Consider the following 24,029-nt stretch of genomic DNA (forward strand, 5'->3'; position numbering starts at 1 on the left):
TCTGGCGCCCTGAGGCCTTATTCTTTCTTTAGTTAAATATCAAATCCAGGAGAAAACACAGTTATACAGAAATGTCATTGGAAATACAAAAATTAAAAAGGAAAATGCAATTCCCATCACTTTAGCGTATCTAGGGCCATTCCTGTATCGAGAGGACCTGCTAAGTTCCCTGTGTGCTTATGAGAAATCTGGAGGAACTCATACCACAGCCTGAACATGACACTCAACTGCTTCCAGGATGCCGCAGTAAAACCCTTTTCCTGCTGTGACTTTGAACTCCATAGGATTTTATGAAAATATGCTAATGAGTGTGAATATAAAGTAACTGAAATATGCTTCATGCAAAAAGGTCTCTTGTAAGGTATCATTACAAAGCTTATAATCTACTGTGTGTGTTCATCCTATTTGTATGAACCGATCATTCCTGTATCTGAAACTAGAAATATGAAATATAACTCTGAGGTTCTATTGTAATGAGGCAAAGTGTGGGCCATTAATAGTGGTTTGGACTCTTGATGGCTCCCATTAACCAGAACAATTGACTGGAGATGGCTCTGTCCTGCACCATCTGTGAGTCAGGCCAGGAAGAATGAAGGCTTGGGGTCTCCCAGGACATGTGACCATGTCACCTGGTACAGGAATCCATCTTAAACCTGGGGCTTTTCCCCAGGAGAGAGACAAAAGATTCCTGCCTTGTAGCAAAGCTGTATAAGGGATGGAACAGAAGAAAGGTGGGTGCAGTCATGAGAAATCCCCTAGCTACCTTGAGCTGGAACAAGGACTATACCTGGTGAAAAGATTGGGCCCAGACAAGAAATAAGTCTAGTCTTGCGAAAGAAGAGTATTGGAAGATCTCTGAGGGTGAGACTTGATCTGTATTGAGTTTCATGCTGTATTAGGCTTGGACTTGCATGTTTTTGTTTTATTTTGCTCTATGGAGAATACAAATGGCACAGAGAAGGAAAAGATAATGCCATAGAAAAGTCTCTGTGTGTGTGTTAGATGGGTGGAGGGTGTCTAGAAACCACTCTCCTCTAGTTTCTTTTCTCTGATTTCCTTTGGAGAATCTGAAGCAGGGAGCAGAAGCCATTGCTACCTCTGAGGCTTGAACTCATAATCTTCAGATTATGAGACTGACATGCTGTCAACTGCACTAAGAAGACTTGGTAAAGCTTTAAGGCTCCGTGCATGTAGGACCCTCCTACATCGGTGACTGGGGCAGGGAAGGAGCCAGGGGTGTGCTGGAAGAAGCAGGGAGCTCTGGTGCCCACAGACCTGTCCTGGCAGCTTTCTCAGCAGCAGAGAAATCAATTTGCCCTGCCAGTGAACAATCTCCTGGAACTAATGGCAGCACAGGGGGATGTTTCCAAGCTGTGCACCTACTGCCACATTTTGGAACTTACTCTCCTTTTCCTAGCAGGGCACTTTCCATGGGAATTCAGCAAAGCAAACTACACAGGTAAGAGGAACAAGCTGGGGAAGGTACATGGGGAACAGAATCCAGGGCTCCAGATAAGGCTTGAATTTATAATCCCAGCAGCTTGCCCTTCTGCACTAACCAATTGCACCATTGCAGATGCTTTTTAGATGGATTTGGGAAGCAGGCAGTTCCCAGTCTCTGTGGTTCACACCTTTGCCTGGTAATTGAAAAGCAGCTGGTTCAAACCTAATTCAAGATGCGGCTTTTCAGTGATGAGACTCCAGTACGTTTTAACAGGAAGAAAATCTCCTCTATTCTGGTTTAGCCCCATTTGACTCCTTCTGCCCATCTTCTCTGCCCCCCCCAGTCTCTTTCCTTCCCCACTGGGGCCATGCAGAGAGGAGCCGCAGTCAGTCTCTGTCACAGAGAGTCTGTATCCTACAAACGGAGGGAGGGGTCACTCTAAAACATTGATAACGGGGAGAGGAGGGGTGTGCGTGGTTAGGGGGAGAAAGGATGGAGACCTAACAGTGGGGCCCAGAGAGATTCCTCCAAACAGGGGAGATCCCCTGCTGCCCCCCATCTGCGGGAAGAACAACTGTGTGTGGGGGGTCTCCACATGCTGTTCCCGCCCCAAGAGCCAACTGTGGCAATGGGAGCTGCAGGGCTGGAGTCTGTGGGCAGCAGTGCTCAGAGATGCCCCCAGCCCTCCTGCTTAGGGGCTGCTGCCAGAGGAGGGTGCGGGTTGCTTTCGAGAGATGCCCGAGGTAAATGCTGCACCCTTCATCCTCTCCTGTACCCCCAACCCAGACCCCACACCTGCACCCAAACTCCTTCCAGGACCCTGCTCCTTGCACATCCTTCTGCACCTCAACCACCTGACTAAGCCCAGACTCCTGCACCCAAACTCTCTCCCAGAGCCCAGCCCCTCTCTCTCCCACACCCAAACTCCCTCCCAGAGCCTTAGGCCGGTGTGGGGTGGGGGGGCAGGACTTGGTCCCATTCTGGGCACCACCAAAAATTATACAAACCTGCCGCCTCTGTCCAGCCCAACCTTCTGCTGATGCACCTCAGCCCACACCCGTGCAGGGTTTGAAGCTTCCATTGCTTAAATTCCAGGACACTGAGGGATTTCAGCTCCACTTTGCCCAGAGGGAAACTTCACCCCACTTCCAACCAGGTTCTTGTCCATGGGATCACTGTTATGGGGGCTGGGTCCCTCGGTGTCTTTTCTCTCTCTACGACAGGCCAGGGTGCAATAACTGGGGCATCAGAGCACCCAGGACCTTCTGTGGGGCTGCCATTCCCCTTCCCCTTCTCTGGTCTCATCTGTCATTGACTCCAGCCTTTTTTCTATCCATCCTCAGCACCTCCCAAGCAAGCTGCACTCACCTCAAAAAGACATAAAGTCCTGTGGCACCTTATAGACTAACAGACGTATTGGAGCATAAGCTTTCGCAGGTGAATACCTGCTTCGTCGGATGCATGTGGCGGAAATTTGCAGGGGCAGGTATAAATATGCAGGTAAGAATCAGTCTAGAGATAAGGAGGTTAGTTCAATCAGGGAGGATAAGGCCCTCTTCTAGCAGCTGAGGTGTGAACGCCAAGGGAGAAGAAATTGCTTTTGTAGTTGGCTAGCCAGGCACAGAATTCCCACTCCATTCATCCGATGAAGTGGGGATTCACCCCTCAAAGCTTATGCTCCTGTACATCTGTTAGTCTATAAGGTGCCACAGGACTCTCTGCTTTTTACAAATCCTGGTTAACGCAGCTACCCCTGTGATACTCAAAAAGACAGTGTCCCCTGTCGGGTGTACATCACTGACCTCTCTCCTTTCCGAGCACTGACTGCCCCTCTGTTTCCTTGCCTCTCAGTCTGAGCAGATGGGACCTTTCCCTCCAGTGCTGGAGGATTCGCCCTTCTCATCTACCCTTGTCCCAAGCAGCACAGTGAGAGGGAATCTTAAATGTACCAAGGTGACTTTGGAGCAGAAACCCCCCAGACCTTCCATGCAATTGGCACTTGCCCCTCACTGAGCAGGACTGAAACTGGTGCAGGGATACTGGTGGGCCACATCCCCTCTGGGCATGAGCAAAGCAGCAAGGTGAAAAAATGAACCTGAGATGCTGGGGATTGAACCCAGGGCCTCATACATGCAAAGCATGTGCTCTACCACTGAGCTACATCCCCAGATGGGTTGTGTTTGCTATGGGTTATACTCAGAGCCTTCCTGTTCTCACTGCATCCAGTGACCTATAAGCTTCACAAGAAGCCCATTCCCCTCTCTGAGGACCAGGCCTGCTCTCCTGGAGGTTACTTGTTCATAGGAGTCACTTTGCAGCAGGGCAAGATTCTATGTGTGGGGCAGAGAGAGTTTGTGCCCTGGACTCAGGGTGCAGAGATACACTAAGCCCTCTCCCCTGCATTGGGTGGTGGGGGTGCTGCAATCCCCTGCTGTAAGGTTATTGTGGGGTATGCTGTGAGCAGCTCAACACCTCACCCTGGTGGCAGAAGTGGGGTGGGGAGTTCTAGGTGTTTCCACCTGCCTGTGAAGTCCAACTTTCCCCAGCACATTCACTGCGGTGCAATTGGGTCATTGTTTCCATGGCTGAACAGGAAAGAATCACTCCCAGTTTCCCTTCTAGCTGCAGCAGGATTAGCCTGTGTCAGGGGTTAATGAGGTGGATCTGGTTGTAGATTGTTATTCATTCCCCACCTTGACAATTCACATAGTCCCTTTCCTAATCAAATCCCCAACACCTCAGTGATCCTGGTAGCAGGGGTTGGGTCCTGAGACTTTGAGGGTCCTTTTTACCCTTCACCTGGAGTGAACTCAGCTTTTCCCCCATCCCAGACAATCCATGAAATAACAACAGGAGCATAAAGAAAGAGGGGAGGGAACATCTCACTGCCAGGGCTGGATGTGCCCAGGGCCCCAACTCATCCATTGTTTCCATGGAATTTGGCCCCCTGCTTTGCACAAGGGACAGAGAAAGATCTTGCTGTTCCTGTGGCTATGCAAGGTAAATTGTGCTTCTGTATGAAAGAGAGGATGGAAATGGCCCCATGATGGGACAATATCTTCAGGATTAAGACCTAAGGACTCAGGCTGAGTCCTTTAACAAATTGTCTTCCATGGAACAGGGCCAGATTCAGCATTTTTGCCACCCCAAGCGGAAACAAAAAATAAAAAAGCTGCAATCAGCGGCAGCTCTACCTCTGCCACTTTTGGCAGTGAGTATTTCCCTCCAAGAGAGACTGAGAGGACCCAATAGCCACAGAAGCCTCCCCATTCCATTGGCCATCCCTAGTGCCTGGAGCCAGCCCTGCCATGGAGACACTGGGAAGATGGGGGAATCAGGAAACAGCCACAAATTTATTTACATTGCAAGTGAAGAATGACTGAAGCTTTTTTTAATGGAAGTCAGTTTTTCCCTGACTGGGAATTGAAGCCAGGGCTTGGTAATGAAAGTGCCAAATCCTAACCACTAGACCACCAGGGAGCTGATAATGTTGTTTTTTTTCTCACTTATGCTACACTTTCTTAGGCTACTTTCTATCCACTTTCTGACAGTACTCCATTGTCCACTCCCTGAGGGGTTAAGAACAGAGAGTACAGGAACCCCTGTACTCAGGGTCACAACCTCAGCCCAACACAAGCCACTGAAATAAACTCTAAGGATGCTTCCTCCAGCAGGATCACAGAGCCACGCAAAAAAAACATCAGGAGGAACAATCCTCCTCTGTCTTCATTTACCCCATCGCAACCCTCTCAGCAGCCGACTCTTGCAGGAAGGACACTCAGACGATAGGAGCTCTGGCATAGAGACCAAGGGAGGGGTGTTGCTTCCTCTCACTGTGAGCTGATCACAGTCTGACTCCGTGCAACAGGGCTCTGAACTTTGTCACCTTGTGTGTTCTGAGAGCAGAGCTCCCCGGACCCTTCTGCTGAGAGCATGGTGATTGCACAACAGCTGCAAGGCCTTTTTCCCTCTCCTTGGCTTCCCCAGACTTTCCCCACAAATGGTTCTATCAGGTGCTGGAGGGATCTAAGGACCTGCAGGTTTCCCTCACCCATCTCTTAAAGCAAACAGTGATTCCCTTCTCTGACACTCCTGGGTCTGGGCTTCTTTTGAGTTTTTCCCAAGGGGGGGCCTGATTCCCTGTGAAAATGTGTGTGGCACCAGCTTGTCTGCCCCCTCTCTGGGAACCGAGAATCTTTTTCAGACTCTCCCCCACTAGATGAGTCCAACAGCACCTCCCCTTGGTGGGAGAATCCTAAATTCCGACCTCCCGCCCTGGTTGCTCTGACCAGCTGATGGCGGCAGCATGCTAAATCAACCCCAGCTCTCTGGTCTAGAAAGCAGCATCTAACCAGCCTTGTGACAGCTCTGGTTTGCTCGCTGGAGACATAACAAACCAGGAAAGAAGGCAAATGTAAGACAGGGAAACCTCAGCTCACAAATAAAAACCTTCAGGGCACCTTCTACACTGCGTCTGGGCAGTTGACTGACTTTAAATCTAGCTAGCTCTGTTGGTAGAGCATGATGCTCTTAATCCACCATCATAAATCCAAGCCCCATGGTGGGTGGTAGCGACAGCCCTTAGGTGTCACTCTTCTGCTAATAGTCACAGATCAAAATGAAACAAACTCTCTATGCTCTTTGGCAGGTCATGTTTCTTCTTCTCTCTGAGCTTCACTAAAACATGAAGAGAGAACAAACTGACATTTGCATCCTCTGTTAAGAGAGTATTTTCTCCTCTTCCATTGTACACCAGGCAAGAAGAGGGGATAATAACCAGTTAACGGATGATTGCAGAGGGAAAAGTTTGGTCTTTATAAATAGGACAATGATCAATTGGTCTCCATGTCCACTGATGGTAGGACAAGAAGTAATGGGCTTAATCTGCAGCCAGCGAGATTCACGTTAGATGTTGGGAACAGCTTTCTAACTCTGAGGGTAGTTAAGCTCTGGAATAGGCTCCCAAAGGTGTCTGTGGAGTCTCTGTCCTAGGAGGTTTTTAAGAACAGGTTGAACAAACCTCTGTCAAGGATACTCTGCATATACTTGGTCCCATAGACAACCTGCTCTGGCTCTGGTTCCCTCCTTCTGCTCCCTGCCTGGGCCGGCTGCTGGGGCACTTGATCCCACATGCCCCCAATGCATCATCTCTGCTTGACCCTGCCTCAGCAGAGAGGGCTGGATTTCATGACCTCTCCAGGGCCCTTGCAGCCGTACAGCTCTATAATTCGATGCCATCGCAATACAATATAAACAACAACAAAAGTGGAAACACCCCAATCTAACATCTAACAATTCAGCGTGAACTGACATTCCACAGCACAAAGTGACAACACGTAGGAGTGCAAAGCCCGACAATTCAGCACCATGCAAATGAACGCCCCATGGGGCAAAATGACGCACTGCAAAAGAGCTCAGCTCAAACCAACACAACACAAGGCGGTGCAAAAACCATACAACACGAAACTATGTGTCAGAGTGCAAAGTGACACTGTGCAAAACAGCTCAGTGTGGAACAACGACACAGCACAAACCCACACAACAGAATCATATAGAAAGGTAGGGCAGGGAGGGACCCTGAGAGTCAGGACCAAGTCTCCCTTGGCCACCCTGACAGGTGTTTGAAGAACAAGGAAACAAAGGGCACCACGAACTTATGTTTTTTGGATGAGTCAAGAAAAGGGAGCAGCATTGTCCCCCTCGGGTAGCCCCTGTTCAATTCCAGGTCAGAAAACAAAACTCTTCTGCAAGAATATCCAAAAAATGTTGTGTTTCACTTCACTTCATAAGTACAGTTGTGTGGCAATTAAATGATGAGCCTAATGTTTCATAAAAGTGTGGGAAATATGGATGTATTTGAGGAAATGGCTTGGAATGAAGGAAGACAAAAAATTGATCAGTTGAGAGAACAGGCCCTGTTTCCCCCTGGTTTAGAGCTTCTCTCACAGCTACTGGAATAGAAAAGCTAAGCAAATGGTGTTCTATTGTTCCAAAGGAGATTGAAGTGAGGCCATTTTCTCCAGATAGAATTAAATCGTAATGTCAGGAGTGGGATGTGAAACCACGTCTCTATGCAGAGACCAGAACACCCATGGGACTGGAAGAAAAAGAGTCTTATAACTAGCACTTTAGACCAGTCCACCATCCTGATACTACAAAGAATATGACTTATCAACCCTAGTTTTCATTAATAGTTGATGAACTCTTTAGGGAGGTCGAGATGGCACATCTCTTTCAACTCCTAGAGACCTTCTACAGTGCAGCTGATTTTTAGACACACTCACCTGGCCCTAAAGTTACATGTTTCCTGGAGAGCCATGAGTTCTGAGGTGTTAGAATCTCCCTGCTCACATTTTAAGTGAACAAAAGATGGGTGCTGGCATTCTGAGACAGTAATGGTGAACCTCAAAATCCTGCCCTGGGGGCCAGAGAGTTAAGCAACCAGCCTCTACCAGGATAGCATCCTATCTGGGAACAACTCACTGGTCAATAGCTGGGGTGTGAAATTCTCATTTCTTTGTTGTCACTGTAGTCCCCACTTTGCTATTGCTTGTCTGTATAATCTCTATCTGGTGCTGTGATTGTTTCAGCCTGCTGTATAATTAATTTGTTGGGTGTAAACCAATTAAGGCAGTGGGGTATAATTGGTTAGATAATCATGTTACAATATGTTAGGATTGGTTAGTTACATTTCAGTAAAATGATTGGTTAAGATAGAGCTAAGCAGAACTCAAGTTTTACTATATAGTCTGCAGTCAATCAGGAAGTAAGGGGGGGAATGCGAATGGGAATTGGGGTAGGGGAATTGGAATTATGTTTTGCCAACAGGGGGAATAGGAACAGGGAAGGGGAACAGGGACACAGGCAAGCCTCTGTGGTGTCAGAGCTGGGAAGGGGGATACTGAGGAAGGAAATTGGAATCATTTCTTGCTGGAAGTTTACCCCAATAAACATTGAATTGTTTGCACCTTTGAGCTTCGTGCATTGCTGCTCTCTGGTCACGTGAGAAGGACCACGGAATGGGAGGTTGATGGGATAAACCCTCTAACAAGTACGTCTTTCAGGGTGTGAAAAACCCCAGGACCAGTATAATTAAGCTGACCTAAGCCATGATTAGATAGAGCTAAATGAAAGGAAAGATTGTTCTGTCAATGCAGCTACTACAGGGATGGAAAACCTCTCCCCTCACTGTAGCAACTGTCTACTCCACAGTGCTACAGCAGTATTTTAAGTGTAGACAGTCTCAGAGTGACACCAAATTTGGCTCCATGGATGCTCAGGCACTAAGACAACAACGACAACACACTAATGCTTCCGTAGTTGACAGGATTTGAACCTGTGTGGGGAAACACCCCAACGGATTTCTAGTCCATCACCTTAACCACTCGGCCACAACTACTTAACGTGCAGCTGCTTCACTACACAATATTTCTGTTCTCACAGAATTGTCACTTCAAATTGCTCAGACCAGCTCCCCCAGCACACTCACGGCTGTGCATTAGTGTGTGTCCATGGTGACAGGGAGCAGGGGGGGTTGGATGGGTCAGAGGTGGGGGGGGCAGTCAGTGGACAGGCAGCGATTGGATAGTAATGTGAGTCCCAGGGGTTTGTCAGGGGACAGGTAGGGGGTGGGGTCCTGGGGGGAAGTTGATGGGGTCTCAGGAGGGGGCAGTTGGGGAAAAGGAGAAGGGAGGCTTAGAAAGGGGGTGGGGTTCCAAGGGGCAGTTAGGGGCAGGGGTCCTCGGGAGGGGGCAATCAGGGGACAAGGACCAGTGGCGCTTAGATAGGGGGTGGGGTCCTGGGGGGCAGTTAGGGGCAGGGTCCCAGGAGGGGGTGATCAGGGGACAGGGAGCAGGGGGATTGGATGGGTTGGGGTTTCTGTAAGGGGCAGTCGGAGGGAGTGGATGGGGGCAGGGTGGGGCTTCCCTCCCCCTGGAGTGTCCCGTTTTTTGAATGTTAAAATATGGTCTTCCTCCATTCACAGTGCAACTCTCCGCTCACAGCACGCTGCCGCATGAGGCCCCCCTCCTTCTTTTCCAGTTGGTAGTGGCCAAGGGAATGCTGGGAAATGTGGTTCTTTCCCTGCTCCAGGGCTTGCTCTATAGGCAGGGAGCTAACCAAGGAACTACAGCTCCCAGAGCCCCCTATTGGTTCTCAGCTCCCATGCTGCCCTTGCAAATGGGCTGCCCCAAGCAGGTGCTTTGCTGGTGCCTAGAGCCGCCCTAGGGGGTGACGCTCCGGCTCCCCAGCGGCAGGGCAGCCTGAACTGCAGTCCAGCCTGTGCACCTCAGGCTGCCGTGAGCGCCATCCTGCTACTGAAGCCAGAATTGCAGGGTCAGTCCCAGCTCAGCCTGAAAGCCTCAGCTGACAGGGAACATCTTGGTTCAGGGCTGGCTCCTGGTTTTTTCCATGCCTCCCCGCCCCAAAAAAGAGGAGGCAGGGGCTGGAGTGCCACCGCCAAGCACATGCTTGGAGCACTGGTGCCTGATCTCAGCACTGGAAATGGAACCCAGGAGTCCTGGCTCCTCTAACCACTAGACCCCACTCCCCCCCCTTTTTCTGGGTTCTAGCCCCATCTCTGGGAGCAGAGTGGGGTCTAGTGGTTAGAGCAGGAGGAGCCAAGACTCCTGAGTTCTACTCTCAGAGCTGCTGTGTGACCCTGGACCTCTGTTTCTCCTCCCACTTTTTGGATATGGAGCCTGTAAACTCTCTGGGGCATGGCCTATCTCTCGCTGTGTCTGGGCAGCGCCCGGCCCAACGGGGCCCTGATCTCAGCTGGGGCAGGGACTGTCTCTGTGTCTGTGCAGCCCCTGGCACAACAGGGGTTTGAGTCTGCCCTGCTCTCTGTAGGTGCTGCTATTGTACAGATAAATAGTCATGATACTAAAAGGCGTGCCAGTGCGTGAGTGCACCACCATTGCCATGCAAGGGGAAAGCCGGTACAGATTACTGGGGCCCGGTGGTCCAGAAGAGGGACCAGGGCCTGGCTTCCCTGGCTTCATTGCCCCATTTAGCTGGTCCACTCTTGCTGAGGAGCCTGAAAATTTTTTTCATTGGGGCCTTAACCCGCTTTCAGCAACCCTGAGGGTATGGCGGGACTTGCCCCCCTTCACAGAGCATGGGAGTGCCAATAGGCACCTATGCATGGTCCCCCCAAGCAGGGCCAGGATGGAAATAGGGGACCTGTGCCCCCCAACATGGAGAATCTGGGGTGCAACCTTGCTTAACGGGTCAGTCTGTCCTTTCTCTGACTGTCCCATTCCAGCTTCAACTAGCGCTTGTGTTTCATTCGTTCTTTTTCATTCCTTTCCTTCTCTAGCTTGCATGTTCTTGCTTTCTTTTTTCCCCTCTACCTTTCATGCTCTTCCTTTCTTTCCTTCTTTTTCTATTTTTTTCTCTCCCTTTATTTCTTTCTCTGCCTTCCATGTTCTTTTTGCTCTCGCTCTCTCACTGGTTATTTTTTTCACTCGCTCTTTTTCCTCGCTCCCTTCCAGGCCAAGCAGGTTCTCCTCGCACACACATTTTGACAGGTTTTCCTGCTGATCACTGAGTGTATTAAGCACGTTTCAGGGGGGTTTGGCATGCCAGGCAGCAGGGAGCAGGTTGACCGGGTGTCTTTGTGGCTGTCTGCTGGCCACGCATAAGCATGGTCCTTCCCAGGGCCGGCTTTAGGCCGATTCGACCGATTCCGGGGAATCGGGCCCCCGCCCTAAGAGGGCCCCGCACCTTAGGCACCTTTTTAATTTTTTTTTAACTTACCCCGGTCCCCGGCTGCGGTCTGCTCCGGGGTCTTCCATGGTCCCGCTCCTTTGAGCGAAGCGCCGGCGGGAGCGCGGCGCGGCCCCGCTCTCCCAGCTAGAGCTCCAGCCAGGGCGGCGGGGCTTACCGTGCCCCAGCCGGGGCTCCAGCCAGGAGAGCGGGGCGGCGGGGCTTTGCCGCGCTCCGGCTGGGGCTCCAGCCAGGAGAGCGGGACGGCGGGGCTTTACCGTGCTCCGGCCGGGGCTCCAGCCGGGAGAGCGGGGCGGTGGGGCTTTGCCGCGCTCTGGCCGGAGTGCGGCAAGCCTGGTGCCTCCGGCTGGAGCGCGGCAAGCCCCGCGACCCTGGCTGGAGCTCTGGGCCCTTTAAATAGCCCCCGGAGCCTGAGGCAGTGAGGGGCTCCAGGTGCTTTTTAAAGGCCCCGGAGCTCCAGCTGCCTTTGCCACCCCGGTCCTTTAAATAGCTGCCGGAGCCCCACCTCCCCCAGGCATTCCCCAGCGCTCCCATGGCTATTTAAAAGGTCCTGGGTGGGGTAGAAGGGGGTTTGGGGGCTACTTAAAGGGCTGGGGTTCCAGCTGCCTCTGCTGCACCCCCTGACCTGCCCACAGTAGTCTGGCCCCCCCTGCCTGCAGCCAGCTCTGCACCCCGTGCCCACAGCCAGCCCCTGCCCCACACCCCTGCAGCCCTGCCCAAAGCCAGCCAGCCCACCACACACTGCTGTCCGCACCAGCCCTGCACACCCTGCCCAGCCCACACCCTCTGCCCTGTCTCCAGTCAACCCCTGCTGCACCCCACTGCCTGAAGCCAGCCAGTTCCACACTCCGCTGTCTCCAGACCTGCAAACCCCTGCTGCACCCCCTGCGGCCCTGCCTGAAGCCAGCCCGCCCCACACCCCCTGTCTCCAACCAGCCGCACACCCCTTGCCCTGCCTGCAGCCAGACCCTACCTCCAGTCAGCCCCTGCCCTGCCTCCAGCCAGCCCCATGTCCACTGCTGCCCTGCAGTTTCCAGGGCAGTAACCCTGCACACCTGCTTCAATGAGGGGGGCAGGGAGCAGCTGGGACCAACACATGTGCACACCCCCAGGGAGTGGCGGGGACCCACACATGTGAAATGGCGGTCATTAATAGCCAAACAACAGCATATATGATGCAATGTATATAATATATAATTTTATTATTCATATAGTTATGGAAAGTAAATAATACATGAAAGAAATGAAAGGCTTTTTTTTCCACTTTTTTTTTAAGTCATCCCTGCCAGGGCCCCTCCAAAAATGTTCGAATTGGGCCCCGCACTTCCTAAAGCCGGCCCTGGTCCTTCCCTCCTCTTGCCCCTCCCTCAGTTGCTCTGCAGCTTTTAAGCCTTCCCTTGGAGCTGTCAGCACCAGCCGCCTCTGCTCTAGGTGCCCAGAGCAGAAAAGGTGTGTTGGGCTCCAGCCTGGGACTCTTCCTCCATCCTGCCTAGCCCTGACTATCAAGCCTGGCCCTGGCACTCCTTCCTTCAAGTGCCATGTGGACAAGAGGCAACATGTGGCTGCAAGCAAAATGGCCAAACTTGTGGGCATCAGGCAAAGCTGCAAGAATCCCAAGCATCTGGTCAAACCACAGGACTGCAGGTATCAGCAACCAGAGTAGCAAGTTCTAGAGCCTCAACCCATTGTGGCCCTCACAACCAGGCTCTAGAGGGCAAGTTCACCCAGCAAGAGGAGAAAGATTTGCTCTTGCGCAGCTGGAGACAGGGAAGTTAAGCACTGTGAGCTCTAGGGGTTTGTCATAACGTTCCCACTGAGATTTGAACTCAGGATGCAGGATTCAGAGTCCTGAGTGCTGCCCATTACACCATGGTACCAGCTTGTGCTGCTAGTCTCTGCACATCGGTGACCCTCCGTGGGCCAGGCTCGTGTAAGGGACTGTTGGCCCCTTACTAAAGCTCAGTGGGTTTTTGGTTGGCTAGTTCCCAGTACCAACAGAAGGGGGAAGGATCAATAGGAAATCAGGACCCTAAGACTGACAGTCCCCAGGGGCAATGGGGAGAGGCCAAAGCTCCAAAGTTAGCCCGACTGACAGGCCAGGCAGTGTAATGAGGGAGTCACCAGGGCAGGGGATCCCATCATCTGTGTGAGCTGGAACTACCTGGGCCAGAGTGGGACCCAGCTAAGGAGAAAGCAGGAGCCCGAGAAGAGGCGGGGAGAAGAGCTGCGCCAGCCAGGGAGAACCAGAGCAGATCCATGCTAGGAACTGAGCCGGAGCAGCATGAGCCACAGAAGCTGCCCAGGGAGCAGATCTGTGCTGGGAGAAGAGCTGCAGCAAGCAGAGCCAGAGAGGCCAGAGGAGCAGCCCAGGGAGATGGAGGCAGAGCCGCAGCAGCACTGGGGCTGGAGGTGGGTGCAGTGAGCAGCTTGGGAGAGTGAGAGGGACCCTGGGCAGAAGGCCCAGCACAAGGAGATGCCACCAATCAAGAGGCCTTGCAGGCCAGACCTTCGGGGTTGGGGGGATCATATCCCCTACATGGGGGCTGACACTGGGAACAAGGGTCCTGTCACCTAGAGCATGTGGCCACTGCCAGAGCAAGTGTCCAGCCCATGGTGTCCCTGCAGCACAGCCAGGGCCTGGGAAGGAGGCCTGGGACATGTGAGGGAGAGACTGTGACCTGCCCTGACACTCCAGAGACGCTGGTTGTGATCTCCCTGTAGCCCTTTTCAAGTGAGCACGACAAGATTCCTGGGCCCAGCCTTGTTGGGGTTACGAGGACTCTGCCACACATGAGAGTAGAAAGAGCGTCCTTGGGGTCAGGCAGGCCTCTGGTAAGGGGGTGGGGACTCAGATCCTCTCTCTGGCCAATTGCACCAGGGTCATGTATAAACCAGGGAAGTTCCCCACAATAGCCGGACCTGAACCCTCTGTACTCTTTGCTTCTCTGTCTCCCCTTCATCTCTGCTGGTCTCCCTCTGAGCTTTCTCAACACCTGGCCCTCACAGCACTTTCCTGCCAGCCAGAGACTGCATGTTCCAGGCCTGTTCCTGTGGATGTGGCCTCTCTCCTGATTTCTCAGGAAAGGAAGCTTTCCAGGAAATGGCATTGGCTTCTGGGAATCAGCATGTGGCTGGTGGACAGCACCAGGAATCATTTGGCTCCTGGCACACAAGGCCACTTAAAAGCTGAGTTTTTAGACAGGGGCTTGAACCCTGGATCTTAAGATTAAAAGCCTGATGTTTTACCAACTGAACTAGTTGAGACAATTTTCCCCATTCACCACAAGAGCAAGCAGGTAGGCAAAGAGAGGCAAAAAAAGTCCCAGGAACCTCTCCTCTTTTTCTGCACATCCACTGCCTGTCAGCAGGATTCCTCCTCCTCCTTCCTTCTGTGCCTCAGTGTGACTAAATCTCCACACGTAGACAGCTGGTCCATCCGCTGCACCCCAATCCCCCCATGCCTGAGCCTCCCTGCCAAAGCCCTGCACCTGGCTCCATAGAATTAAGTCTCATGTGTTGCTGGGAACTCGACTTCTTGTGCCCACAGAGTCTCGGCCCCCCTCAGTAGATGACCTGAGAAACACAATGTCCGACTTTTCCAAAGAAGTGCTTGGAGGGGTTTCTTTGTGTGTTACCCTATGGCCTAATGGATAAAGTGTCTGAGTGTGGATCAGAACATTGAGAGTTTGAGTCCCTTGGTGGTTGTGTTTCTGCAGTTTTACCATTGTGCTGAAAGTTCTGCTCCCTTTAGGGCTGGAACCTCTTCTTGGCCGCTCAGGCCAATGCTCTGGCTTCAGCTAGAGCCCCAGGAAGGAGTTAGGGGGTGGGCATCACAAAGGCTGGGACATGAGACCCAGGTGCTTCCAGTCTAGCCTTTGCCCTTCCTGATTTGCCAGAGAAAATGGGCGGCTGCCCAGGCTAGTGTGTGCGCCTGTCCCTGTGCTGGAGGCTACTTGCTACATAGCGTCTTCGGAGCCTGGGTGTTTCTCTGCTTCTCGCCAGCTGGGGAAAAGCCTCTTGGGGTAAAATCTCCTGCCCCACTGCAAAAGTGAGCACCTTGAGTGGGACCAGTCAGAGGCCCCACCATGGGGGCTGGCCCTGCTTTCCTACCAACTTGTGATGTTATCCACAGAGCATCAGCAGCTGCCCTGCATGCTGGTGACCTTCAGTGGGTGTTTGGCATGGCAGGGAGCAGCCTGGCTGGGTGATTTTGTGCCTGTCTGAAGGCCACACCTAGGCATGGTCCTGCCCTCCTCTAGCCCTGACCTCAGTTGCTCTGTGGCTTTTAAGCCTTCCCTTGGAGCTGTCAGCACCAGCTGCCTCTGCTCTAGGTGCCCAGAGGAGGAGAGGTGTGTGGGGTCACTTTTACAGATGCCCTCCTGGTACTGCCTGCTCAGCTGCACAGAGGAGCTTCCATCCCCAAGTCCCTGCCCAGCAGCCTCTCTGGCACCATTCCTGAGGGCTACCCTGCCTCACTTTCTTCCTAGCCATGTTGGGAAAGACAGTTCTCATTATTAAAGGTCAGGTGGGCCATCCTAGGGGCAGAAGCCTGTTCTATGTTTTCCTACTGCAGAGCCCAAGCTCAGGAACTCATCCTTGGGTGCAGGCACTGCTGTGCTCCCAGAAAACAAGCCACCCCTGCACAGAGAGGGAGGACAGGGCCTGCCAAAGCCCAGGAACCAGGGACCTGTAGATCTTCAGTCTAACACTCTGTAATAGTCAGTGCTTCCCTTCAGGGCTGGCCCTAGAGGGGATTGGGACAAATCCCCCCCTTTCCTCCTCAGGTTCTGTCCCCATCCCGTCCCATCTCTTCTCTTCCTGCCCCATTCCTCTCCCACCCCCACCTCTTTCCTTCCCCTCCCCACCCAGTGCCTCCTGCACCCCACTGAACAGCTGATCACTGGCAAGTGGGAGGCACTGAAAGGGAAGAGGAGGAGCTTGTCAACAAGGCCTGTAGTGTGTGTGTGGGTGGGAGAGAGGTGGCTGTCAGTGGGTGCTGAGCACCAATTTTGTCTCTGTTGGTGCTGCAGCCCCATAGCTCCCATGGAGTTGCTGACTTGGCTTCTTTCGCACTCTAGAGAGAGGAGCAGAACCAGGGCTATGGCTGATCTATGGGGCATCAGGTGAGTGGCAGAGGCATCAGGTGCTGAGAGTTTGCCTGACCCCTCAGGGACACAGTGTGAGGTGGTGTCCCAGGGATCTCTATGAAAGGAGCAGAACAGGATTTACTTGGGGTGGGGAGAGAATTGAGAGTGTCTCAGGGGGTTGTACAGAGGTGTTGCCCGGGTGAGAGACTGGCTAAAACACAGGCCATGCTGTGAGCAGGATTCACACCTGCACAGGAGAACCCTATTGGATTTCAACTCCCACATCTTAACCACTCGGCCATCACAGCTGGGAGTGAAAAAAATATGCCCCAATGCCAGAGAAACTGGTAAAGAATCACAATGACCAGGTGTGAAGTCATCTGAATTACAGAATTCCCACCGCAAACCTGGGATTTGGGGTTTGTTCTCTTTGCTTAGCCATGTGCAGTCGCACAGAGAGCGAGTTTAAAAGTCTCCCCTCCCACAGAGTGGGAATGGGAAATGATTCTCAACTTGAAACCTGACGTAGGGTGACCAGACGTCCCGATTTTATCGGGACTGTCCCTATATTTGCTTGTTTGTCCCACGTCCCGACCGATCGGGACCCTGGACAAACAAATAACTTTGTCCTCTTCTCCAGCACACAGGCATAGTCTGGAGGGATACTTGCCCCCCACAACTCCGCCCCCTCATTCCCCATTAGATCCCTCCCCAAATCCCGGCCCTGGCCCTGCCCCCAGCCCCATCCCCTCACTGCCCCACTGGATCCCTCCCCAAATCCTCGCCCTGGCCCTGCCTCTTCCCCAAGCACGCGGCATTCTTCCTCCCTCCCAGGTTTGCACACAGGCCATGGCCATGGCCGGGAGCGCAGGGTGGAAGCTTCTCTAGCCCTGCAGCCTGCGGGGCAGCGCAGTGGGGCTGGGGGCAGCACGGAGCAGGCAGGGCCCAGGTGGGCTGGGGGCAGAGACACAAGTGGCGTGGACACGCTCTTGCCAGGAGCTGCCTGGTTCACTCCTTGCCCGGGAGCTGCAGGAGGAGCCCGGATCATGGCTCGGCTGCAGAGCTCGGAGCCCAGGTTGGGCCCAGGAGTGAGGGGATGGGGGAGCTGGGGATGTAGTGGGAGTTGGAGCCGAGAGTTGGTTGGAGATGGGTCTGTGCCACTGCCGCTTGGCGGCGGGGGGCCCCTCCAGCTTTTATTTTTGCTCCGCCCTCCGTGTCTTGATATTTAATCTTTGACATCTGGTCACCCTAGCCTGATATGAAGGAGGATGTCTGGACCAAGGGACCAGGAACTGGCCTTTGCTAGAGAAACCACTGTCAAGTTTAAGCCATTTAGGGCAAGTCAGCAAATAAGAACAACCTCAGGTATCAGTAACTGCTACAGGTTGCAAATTCCTACATGCAGCAGTTTCTGGCACTACACCTGCACAGCTCTGCTCCCTGGCTCTTCTCGGGCTCCTGCTCTCTCCTTAGCTCTGCCCCACTCTGGCCCAGGCAGTTCCAGCTCACATGGAGGATGGGACCCCCTGGCCTGGTGACTCTCTCATTACACTGCCTGGCCTGTCAGTGCAGCTAACTTGGAGCTTTGGCCTCTCCCCATTGTCCCTGGGGACTGTCAGTCTCAGGGTCCTGATTTCCCAATGATCCTTCCATCTTCTATTGGTGCTGGGAACTAGCCAACCAACCCCCCCACCACACACACTAAGTTTTAGTAAAGGGCCAAGAGCCCCCTTACACAAGCCAGGCCCATGAGGGTCACCGATGTGCAGAGAAGGCAGCACAAGCTGGTCCCATGGTGTAATGGGCAGCACTCAGGACTCTGAATCCTGTAATTTGAGTTCAAATCTCAGTGGGATATTGTGTTGGCTTGTGGTCATAGGCGACATGTTATATACATTTGCGGTGCTCGGGCTCCAGGAATATTCAGGGCTGGGGGCCCTGCTCCAACAATATTTGGAAATGAGTCTTTTCCCCTAGCCCTGCCTGGATTGGGCCCTGGCCCCTCCCTGCCACCCCTCTCCCTGCATGTCGCCCCCTGCCGTGCTGTGTCCCTGCCTGACAAAAAGCAGCGTGCGCCTGTCCCCTGCCTACTCCTGCTGCTGGAATAGAGGGATATTGGGCAGAAGTGATGTTTGCTGTTCCAGGGTCCTAGTACTCACCCTCCAGTAATGGCAAGGCAGGCTGCCCTGAGCCTCTCCAACACCCTGAGCTCCCTCATCCCTCTGCACCCTGATCCTCTGTCCCAGTCCTGAGCCCCCTCCTGCATCATGAATCCCTCATCCTCAGCTCTGCACTCCCTCCTATCCCCAAGCCCCCTCCCAGAGCCTTAGGCAGGTGGGGGTGGAGTTTGGGGGGCAGAGTTGGGGGCGGGTTCTGGACACCACCAAAATTTCTACAAACTTGCCACCCATGCTTGTGGTAAAGTCCCAGAGCTCAACTTCCCTGTCTCAAGCTGTGTAAGAGTCAATCTTTCCCCTCCTGCTGGGTGACTCACACCTCCTTGAGCCAGGTATTTGGCTGGGATGGCCACAATGGGTTAGGGCTCTAGAACTTGCTACCCTGATAGTTGGGATTCTTGCTGCTTCCCATGATGTTCACAAGCTTGGCCCTTTTGCTTCCTACCACACTTTTCCTCTGGCCCACATGGTGCTTGAAGAAAGGAGTGCCAGGGCTGGGATTAATAGTCAGGGCTTGGCAGGAGGGAGGAAGAGTCCCAGGCTGTAGCCCCACACACCTTCCCTCCTCCTGGCACCTAGAGCAGAGGCAGCCCAGCTCTGTCCACTGGATACATCGGCAGAGTAGGTGAGTTCATGTAAATACAGTCTGGTCCTAAAGCCTCCTCCCAACCCTGGTCATCAGTAGCTGCCAGGGGAGAGCTCATTCACACCTCACTTACAAATCATCATTTGAAATTCTAAGGTTGGCCAACACTGCCGAAGCCAATGCACCGACATTGTCAACAAACACAACAGCTGGGTGAGGAAACCCGGCTTTGTCCAGCCTTTCCAAACCTATTTTACTTTCTCAGGTACAAGTAGTTTTCATACGTTGTATCTGCTTTTAAAGTGTGTGTTAACGTTTCAATTTCCATTCAAATTTGCAATTAATGACAACATTGGCAGCGCTGCATGTAACTACCTGACCACTGAGGGAGGGGGTGCTGGGGAAATTCGGGGAAGGGGGTGCACAGCCCCCTGACTGGTGGGCGTATAGAGAATGCCCAGTTTCACTGAATTGAGTCTCCTACTGCAGCACCTCAGTTGGTTACATCAGAGAGGAGCTGCAGTGTCTAGGCAGTGGGATGCCTGTGCCTTTAAGAGCCCAGCCCTGGGAAGCCCATGCTGAGAGGTGCTGCCTGTGAGAGGGGAAATAAAAAAGCCCTCTGCTCCCCCCACCCATGTTTGCAAACACTGGAGTATCAGCCCACCAGGATAACTGTTACCCCTCGGCACCTGCCTGTGCCGGGGTTTAACTCTCTGGCAGCTCCAACCTCTGGGCTTAACTCCGGCTCCTTCCCCCCTCCCTGACTTTGCCCTTCAGTCCCTCTCCTAACTCTGCCTCCAGCTGCATGACTCCCTGAATAGTCAATTTCCACCCCCTGCTGTGACCCTGGCCACTCCCTCCTCTGATTTGCCCCCCTTTGCCTCTTTTTAATCCCTGTAAAAAGTAGGGGGTGCTGGGTCCCGTTCTCTGGAGGGAGGGCTGGGCGCCTGGCCCCTGCCTGCCCAGTGCTCAAAGTGCCCCATGATCTTGTGGATGTTTGCTGAGTGCTGCAGGGTCACCTGAAGTGGGAGAGAGACACGGTTAGGAGGTGATGCAGCCAAGGGTGCCTCACCCAACACTGAGATGCAGCCACCTCTGGGGTGAGTTACACAAGTAAGCAAATGAATTTGGAACAAGAAACGCACTGAAAGGACCGAGGCTGCTGCAGGAGGTGGAGAAAACCAGAAAAAGCAGTATCCCTGGATCCCAAGCCTGCCCCTCCCCCAGTCTACCCCCTAATCTCCACTCCCCTCCCACATGCGAGGGGAGAACCCAGGAGTCCTGGTCCCCAGCCTTGCCCACCCCCATATTTCGATATGGCTCCATCCAACGGCTGCCCCCACAATTGCAGGGCAGTGCCATGGGTCACACCAGGGCCTGCCTGTTTGCACAGGATGGGCGATGCCAGTGCTCCAGGATGGGGAGAGAGGATGCTAAGGGAGAAGCAGGCAGCAGGCAGCTCCCATGACAGAGCAAGAAATACTAGGGGGTGCTGTGCTGCAAGGACTGAAGGGAGTTGGCAGGGAATGGGAGGATCTTCCCTCACAGCAGGTGCATCTGTCTCCCTCCCAATTCCTCTCCAGCCCTACCCCAGCCCAGGCTAATCCCGGCCCAGCTACCAGGGTTAAATTTGGCTTGGATTCCCCGGCTGCTGGGGATGGGGCCTGGGGCTGGGAAGCATAAGCCTCTACTCCCCCTTCCCCAGACAGTTGCATGGGCACAGACCAAAGGAGCCTGCAGCACTGCTGCCTAGAGGAAACTGAGTCACCAGCCAGTGACAAACACATCATGGCTCTCCTCATCCTCATCCTCTTTTCTATATACAACTTGGGGAAGGGAGGTGGGGTAAACTCAGGGCAGTTGCATAGTTAACCTGTGGAACTCCTTGCAAGAGCATGTTGTGAAGGCCAAGACTATAACAGGGTTCAAAAAAGAACTAGAAAAGTTTACAGTGGATAGATCCATCAAGGGCTATTGGCCAGGGTGGGCAGGGATGGTGCCTGTAGCCTCTGTTTGCCAGAAGCTGGGAATGGGCAATAGAGGATGGATCACTTGATGATTCCCTGCTCTGTTCATTCCCTCTGGGGCACCTGGCACTGGCCACTGTCAGAAGACAGGAGGATACTGGGCTAGATGGACTTTGCGTCTGAACCAGTCTGGCCGTTCTTATGTCTCCCTTGGCGCAGCAGTGACACCCAGTGGGCAGTCAGGGTAACACACAGAGCATGTTTCCCTGGGAGCAGCAGTGACACCTCGTGGTCATTCAGGGTAATGCACAGAAGGTGTTTCCCTTGTTACAGCAGTGACAACCAGTGATCAGGTGACATAATGCACAGCGTGTGTCTGCCTTCTAGGAGCAGTGACACCCAGGAACCAGTCACCGTAATGCACAGAGTGTGTTTCCCACCAACCTGGGTAATGCACAGAGCATGTTTCTGTGAAAGTAGAATGAATTATATTGTGAAAATAGAAAGGATTAAAGAAATGCTGTCTGTACCTTTAAGCAAAACTGTTGGAATGCTGCAATCCAGGTGTCAGGAATACAGACAGTAACATAGAACTATTGGACTGTTCAAGGGCAATTGGTGAAGTATTAGCCTTAGATGGATAAGAGTTAGTAAGGAAGTAGGATATGTATGCTGTGCCCCAGGTGAATTTTACTGTTTTGCTTTCTTTGTCCCTTTGTCTAATTCCCGCTCTTTTATCTGTATAACTAAGATAGTTTGTGTCTTGCATAGAGCTCACATTATCTGGGTGTTATTAGCAGAGCGCTGTGCTCATAACATAGAGTGGTCTGACAAACTGTAAGTCCTGAGTTTAACTGTGACAGGAGCAGCCGTTCCAGCAGGGGCGGGGCGCTGGGTTCCCTCCCCACCTCTGTGAGGGGAATGGGGTGCGGCCGTTCCTGCAGGGGCGGGGCGCTGGGTTCCCTCCCCAGCTCTGCAAGGAGACTGGGGAGCATCCGTTCCTGTGGGGGTGGGGCGCTGGGTTCCCCTCCCAGCTCTGTTAGGGGACAGGGACGTGGTCTTTCCTGCGGGAGTAGGGCATTGAGTTCCCTCCCCAGCTCTGCCTGGTGACTTGGGAGCTGCCATTCCTGCAGGGGCTGGGCTCTGCCTTCCTTCCCCAGCTCTGCCAGGGGACTGCGGAGAGGCCGTTTCTGCGGGGTGTGGGTGCTGGGTTCCCTTCCCAGCTCTGCGAGGTGAATGAGGAGTGGCGGTTCCTGCGGGGGCGGGGTGCTGCCTTCCCTCCCCAGCTCTGTGAGGGGTCTGTGGGGCTGCCGCTCCCGCGGGGGCGTGCACTGCGTTCCCTCCCGAGATCTGCCAGGGGACTAGGGAACGGCCGTTCCTGTGGGGACGGGGCTCTGGGTTCCCCCTCCAGCTCTGTGAGGGGACTGTGGGGCCGCCATTCCAGCAGTGGCAGGGAGCTGCTTTCCCTTCCCAGCTTTGCAAGGGGACTAGGGAACAGCCATTCCTGCGGGGGCAGGGCGCTGCCTTTTCTTCCTACCTCTGCAAGGGGACTGGGGAGTGTCCGTTCCTGCGGGGGTGTGACGTTATTGATATAAACTCGGACTATATAGAACATGGTTTGCAACCAAGGTCCTTTAATGGCACCAAATCTTATGTAAAGGGGGTCATATAAGGTGTCTAAGACCAGGTTATGGGTTACTGGTTATGATTATGCTGTCTGTATGTCCGTATCATTATGTAGCTGAAGTTATGAATATTGGCTGTATACTATCTATCTTTCAAACTTGTGCTGTGTTATTGGGAGAGATCCCAGACAAGTGAGTGTTAGCTCTGCTTAGCCTGCTTGATGGCCCATTAAGAACCATCAGCTACACAATTAACCCATTGAGAGGAGGCAGATACGCCTTGTGACTCAGCAGGGTGTGCAGAAACTGGCCCATGTGACTGCAAACTCCATTTTGCTGTAATTTTCCACAGTAAGAACAAAGAAGTGTTCTTACACCTGGAAGAGCCTATATAAGGCTGATGCCTCATCTCCATCTTGTCTTCAATCCTGCTTCTTACCTCTGGAGGGACCTTGCTACAAGCTGAAGCTCTACACAAGGGAATGATGACCCATCCCAGTGGGGGATGTTCTCCAGAGACTTGATTTAAACCTGCAGTTTACTTCATCACTGCTACAAGCCTGAACTAAGAACTTTGCCATTACTGTATGTAATTGATTCCTTTTAACCAATTCTAGCTCTCATCTCTTTTTCCTTTTATGAATAAACCTTTAGATTTTAGATTCTAAAGGATTGGCAACAGCGTGATTTGTGGGTAATATCTGATGTGTATATTGACCTGGGTCTGGGGCTTGCTCCTTTGGGATCGAGAGAACCTTTTTCTTTTACTGGGTGTTGGTTTTTATAACCATTCATCCCCAGCACGGGTGGCACTGGTGGTGATACTGGAAGACTGGAGTGTCTAAGGAAATTGCTTGTGTGACTTGTGGTTAGCCAGTGGGGTGAAACCGAAGTCATTTTTGTCTGGCTGGTTTGGTTTGCCTTAGAGGTGGGAAAATCCCAGCCTAGGGCTGTAACTGCCCTGTTTGAGCAATTGGTCCTGAATTGGCACTCTCAGTTGGGTCCCACCAGATCCGCATCGTCACAGAGGGCGGGGCGCTGGGTTCCCTCCCCAGCTCTGCGAGGGGACTGTGGGGCCACCATTTCATCGGGAGTGGGGAGCTGTTTTCTCTCCCCAACTCTGTGAGGGGACTGGGGAGCGGCCGTTCCTGCGGGGGCGGGGTGCTGAGTTCCCTCCCCAGTTCTTCCAGGGGACTGGGCAGCGGCAGTTCAAGCGGGGGCAGGGTGATGGTTTCCCTCCCCAGCTCTGTGAGGGGACTGGGGAGCTGCCGTTCCAGTGGGGGCAGGGCTCTGCCTTCCCTCCCCAGCTCTGCGAGGGGACTCTGGAGCAGCCGTTCATGCGGGGGTGGGGTGCTGGCTTCCCTCCCCAGCTCTGGGAGGGGCGTGAGGAATGACGGTTCGAGCAGGGGAGGGG

At 53.2% G+C, this 24,029-nt stretch overlaps 3 non-coding genes across 3 annotated transcripts; all 3 read right to left on the minus strand.

Moving 5' to 3' along the window:
* Window positions 1-3,539: 3,539 nt before the first annotated feature.
* On the minus strand, window positions 3,540-3,612 carry TRNAA-UGC (transfer RNA alanine (anticodon UGC)). Its single transcript has one exon. It is a non-coding gene; the product is annotated as a tRNA-Ala (tRNA).
* A 1,240-nt stretch (window positions 3,613-4,852) lies between these two features.
* Window positions 4,853-4,924, minus strand: TRNAE-UUC (transfer RNA glutamic acid (anticodon UUC)). The gene has a single exon. It is a non-coding gene; the product is annotated as a tRNA-Glu (tRNA).
* Window positions 4,925-8,759: 3,835 nt separating this feature from the next.
* Window positions 8,760-8,843, minus strand: TRNAS-AGA (transfer RNA serine (anticodon AGA)). Its single transcript has one exon. It is a non-coding gene; the product is annotated as a tRNA-Ser (tRNA).
* Window positions 8,844-24,029: the final 15,186 nt, after the last annotated feature.

The sequence above is a fragment of the Gopherus flavomarginatus genome (assembly GCF_025201925.1).
Source record: "Gopherus flavomarginatus isolate rGopFla2 chromosome 13 unlocalized genomic scaffold, rGopFla2.mat.asm SUPER_13_unloc_2, whole genome shotgun sequence".
NCBI lineage: Eukaryota > Metazoa > Chordata > Testudines > Testudinidae > Gopherus > Gopherus flavomarginatus.